This window comes from Hydra vulgaris, chromosome 11, assembly GCF_038396675.1.
Source record: "Hydra vulgaris chromosome 11, alternate assembly HydraT2T_AEP".
NCBI lineage: Eukaryota > Metazoa > Cnidaria > Hydrozoa > Anthoathecata > Hydridae > Hydra > Hydra vulgaris.
Window position 1 is genome coordinate 2,715,744 of NC_088930.1, and position 4,809 is coordinate 2,720,552.

The following is a 4,809-nucleotide window of genomic DNA, read 5'->3' on the forward strand; positions in this document are numbered from 1 at the left end:
ATCAAGCTGGAATTCCAGCGGGTTTCAACAGGTACGATGATCTTGACAAATTCAACTAAAAGAAATATTGTTAAAAATTTGGTTTAAAACTAGTCAAACTAGGTTATACCAAACGCAACTTCATTCAAACCGTGAAATTAATTGTTTTATACAATACAATAAACAATAATATCAGTGATAGATTAAGGGAAGCGGGGGGGGGGGTGGAGCTAGGGTATAAAGCTCCGAACCCCGCACATTTAGGAACTAAAGCCTTTTTCAGCGGAGCTATTTTTCATAGACTTTTTTAGAAATAGCTCCGGGCTAACAACATAAGTCTTATTTTAACAACATAATTTAATATATAATATAAGTAACATAAGTCTTGTTTTAACAACATAAGTCTTATTTTGGCATGTAATAACCAAATTTGTATATAATAACTAAATATAAACATAAACATATAGTATATAATATATACATAATATAAAATATATAAATATAATGAATGTATAATTCAAACTTAAAATTGAAAACTTTTTTAATGGAAAATTGAAAAGTTTAAAGAAATTAATTACCAGTTTCAATGTTTGAATCATCCTTAGATTGATTATTTATTCTGACACACTCTTTCTTGATCCTCTGTTTATCAATGCTGCTTTTGTGAGTTTTAGATGACAGTTTCCTGAATGCATCAACAAAATTCTTTACTTTGGGGATGCTGAGACACTCAGTCACCACAAGGTTAATTATATGGTCAACACACCCAAGGCCTTCCTGAATTTCCTTTGTTAGTTTTGGGATGGCTGCTAGCATATTAGCGGATTGTGCAGCCGAGGTGCAGTGGTTTGAGTGCTTGCTTTAAAAGCAGGAGATCCAGGTTCGAAACGAGCTCTGGAAATATTTTCGCATCACGATAAGGAAGGGGGCCAGGACTTCCTGATTAAATGCAATTCCGCGGTGCTCTGTGACAAGACCGTTAGGTCTTCTTGGGGCACCTAAAAAAAATTAAAAAAAAAAATTAGCTGCATTATCACTTGTGCAGGTCTTGTGAACATTTGATGGAAGGCCTACAATCTCACTTGTCTTGTGAAGAAGTTCAGCAATGTTTTAAGATGTATGTCTACCCTCTGCGTTTCCACAATACACCAGAAGCTTCTCTAGGGTCCAGTTCTTTGAGATATAGTAAAGTGTCAAACTAAGGAATGGATCAAAGTTTCTAAACACAAAAATAAATTTTCTTTTATATCAAATTTTATTACTAACAGGTCGTTCTATGTTAATCAAAAGGCCAGTTTTTACCTATAGTAGGGGAGACCGGGGCTAGTTGCAACAGGGGTAAGTTGCAACAATGTGGTTTAAAGAATGGTTTTTGTATATTTTTCCTAAATTTTTCTTATATAATATCACTATAACTTTAACGCGTCAGCTGTAAAAAACTTACAGTTACTCAATAAAAATTTCAAAAGTTATTGATATTTTTTTTTTTGATATAAAATTCTAAATTTCGTTTTTGAAATTTTTTTGGGTTTTACTTTAAACTTAGAGGTATATGACCATAATAAAGTTATGGTAAGTTAAAAAAATCTTTTTCAAACACGATAAGTCAAAAAAAAAATTTTTTTTTCAATAAAAATAATTATATACAATGATTAGAGTGATAATGATGTCTATGGGGTAAGTTGTATCAAATTGCTTGGGGTAAGATGAATCATAAATTAGCTTCGGGTTTTGTTGATTTTACGCACTTTACTAGTTTTTTCTAAAATAATGGAAGCTTTTTTTATGTAACAACGTAAACAAATATAAACGAAAACAAAAATTTTATGATGAAGATGAGTTTAAATAAGTTGTAAATGTATATAGTATATATAAAGCATATGTATATATATGTATATATGTTTATGTATTACATATTATGTATATATATGCATTTTATATGTATATTATGTATAATATACATATTGCATACATGTATATATATACATAATATATATTACATGAATATATATATATATATATATATATATATATATATATATTTATATATATATATATATATATATATATATATATATATATATATATATATAAATTTATACATAATATTCATAATATGCATATAGCATATATGTATATATACATAATATATAATTAGCCATTCCAGACAATTTTTATATAATTCAAATAAGCATATACATTTTACATCATTGTATAGAGCTTGACTTGACTTAAAAAATGAGGGGTCATTCAACCTTTGAAGTTAAGCGGATCCAAAGTTATTGATTTTTTTGTAGTGCAAAAATTGATGATTTTTTGATGAAAGGTATAGGGCTTAAGTATGGAAAATTTGCAGTGATATGTCACCGAAAAAGAGAGTATTTGTGGATCATATTGACTTTTGAATAACTTTTGAACCGTTATTACATTTAACTTGAAATTTTCCATATTGATTCAACAACTATAAGTTAATAATATACAAAAAAAAATTTTTAATTCTGTCGGGGTTGCCCAGAATCATCTATTTTACAGACTGAGGGTTTTTACTTATTTACTTAGTTTTGGTGTCATATTGACTCTTGAATAATTCTTGAACCGTTATTACATTTGACTTAAAATTTTCCATATTGACTCACCGAATATAAGAAAATAATATACCAAAATATTTTTATTTAATTCTGAATGGATTGTCCAGAATCGTCTATTTTACAGACTGTGGGTTTTAACTTATTTTTTTTTTTTTTTTATTTTTTTTTTTTTTTTTTAGGTGCCCCAAGAAGTCCTAACGGTCTTGTCACAGAGCACCGCGGAAGTGCATTTAACCAGGAAGTTCACGCCTTCTTCCTTACCGTGACGCGAAAATATGTCCAGAGCTCGTATCGAACCTGGATCTCCTGCTTATAAAGCAAGCGTTATAACCACTGCGCCACGGCCGCACTTATTTACTTAGTTTTGGTGTCATATTGACTTTAGAATAACTTTTGAACCATTATTACATCTGACTTTAAATTTTCCATAGTGATCCAACAAATATAAAAAAATAAAATACCCCAAAATTTTTTTGTTAATCGGACGAGATTTACCAGAATCATTTATTTTACCATGCCTTTTGTCGATCTGATTGTGAGCGCTTTTTAGCCATATCAATTTCTTTTTCCAATCTTAAATTTATTTGCAACAATTGGTTAATCCTACAATCCTTTCTAGCGTCTCTTTTGTTGACATTTCTGACATTATATCTTAACAAGATTGCTTGATATTTTCTTTTAAATTCGCTACATTTTCTATTTAATTGTCTATTTTTTAATTTAAGATAATCAATTCTTCGTTTATATTTCTTTATTTTATAGGTAAAATCACAATTAGCAGAATTATTAACTAGATTTTCATGTTCTATTACCCCAATAGAAGTTGGGGTAATACAACATTGAAAAGCAGAAACATCTTCTGTAACAAATTCACAAGAGTTGCTAGAAGTATTGATAAAACAATTATGAGAAGGTAGCAAACTATTAAGTTCAAGAACTTCAGGACAAAAAGAAAGAACAGGGCTTAAATAAGAATTCTATAAAGTAAAATTTTTGGCACGATTCAGTTTTGCAACATGGTTTTTTGATTTTTTAAGACACTTAGCATGCATTACTCTAGTGAGAGGGTATTTACAGTAGGTTGTGAAAAATACAGAGAGATTTTGCCATGTCAAATCATGTTTATCTTTTTCTTTGCATATGTCGAAATAATGGCTGTTTGTTGAGACAAAATTTGGGTATTTGAGGGAAACAATGCCATCTTCAATATTTAAAAAAATCCATAGTATTGTTGTAGCTATTAAATGGGTCTTCGGACAATACTCTGGAAGCTACAATTAAAAGTAAAACTAATTAAAAGTAGGTACGAAAAAAAAAAAAAGAGTAAAATTTAAATAAAAGTAAAATAAGATTAATCAAATTTGGTTTTAATAAAATTTTTAAAATGCAAAATGTGTGCGCTACATTGTCTTTATTTAAAAAATTAACTAGTATGAAAGTACTCACTATTGTGGCTTATAGATGGAACCACTATTTTGATTTGACTATTGTTAACATGTAAACCTAAAACAAAAGAATACTTAAACATAGATTATCAGAAATCATATTACTTTCAGCAATTAAAGTAAACATTCGAAAATAAACTTTACAAAAAAACTGGCCTACCCACCTATGTTATTTGGTTTTGGAAATTGGGGTATGGTGTACTGTTGTGAACTGTTGGCACAGTCTGGTAACTTGTCTAAAATAAAATTGTAGTATGTCACGAACTAATTAATACATAGATTGTATCAAAATAAAGGAGAAGTATTTCTTATTAAGTAAAAATTGTATGAATACTTATTAAAAATTCTTACATATTTCCTACTTGCAAACTTTCTTTGAAAACTTTTTAATTCTTTGTTTTGAAAAAAACAGTTTAAGAAAGGCCAGTCTGTAATTACAATAGCTAGATTGTAGTCTTTGACCAAACTTTTTTTGATAAAAAATCCAGCAAGAATTCCTTCGAAATAATTAAATTTTTAATTTCTATTTTATCCAAATTTTAAAAATTTCACTTTCTATTTCATTTTCAGAATGAGAATATAAATCATTTACTAAATGTGAGTAACTGTTATTCACATGTTATTCAAAAATTTTTAAAACAATACTTTTACAAAAATTTTAATAAATAAAAAAACCTTGTTATAAGAATTTTTATTTATTTTAACAATACTTTTGTCAAAATATTGTTTGAAAAAATTTTGAAATCAGACAAATAGATTAAACAAAAGCAAGATTTATATTATTTAAAGCAGTTATG

The 4,809-nt window shown here is 28.0% G+C and overlaps 1 long non-coding RNA gene across 1 annotated transcript; it reads right to left on the reverse strand.

The window, feature by feature from the left end:
• Positions 1 to 2,699: 2,699 nt before the first annotated feature.
• On the reverse strand, positions 2,700 to 4,531 carry LOC136087165 (uncharacterized). Its single transcript, XR_010641594.1, has 4 exons — positions 4,364 to 4,531; positions 4,177 to 4,248; positions 4,014 to 4,070; positions 2,700 to 3,838 (listed from the first exon to the last, which is right to left on the reverse strand). It is a non-coding gene; the product is annotated as an uncharacterized LOC136087165 (long non-coding RNA).
• Between the last annotated feature and the right edge of the window lie 278 nt (positions 4,532 to 4,809).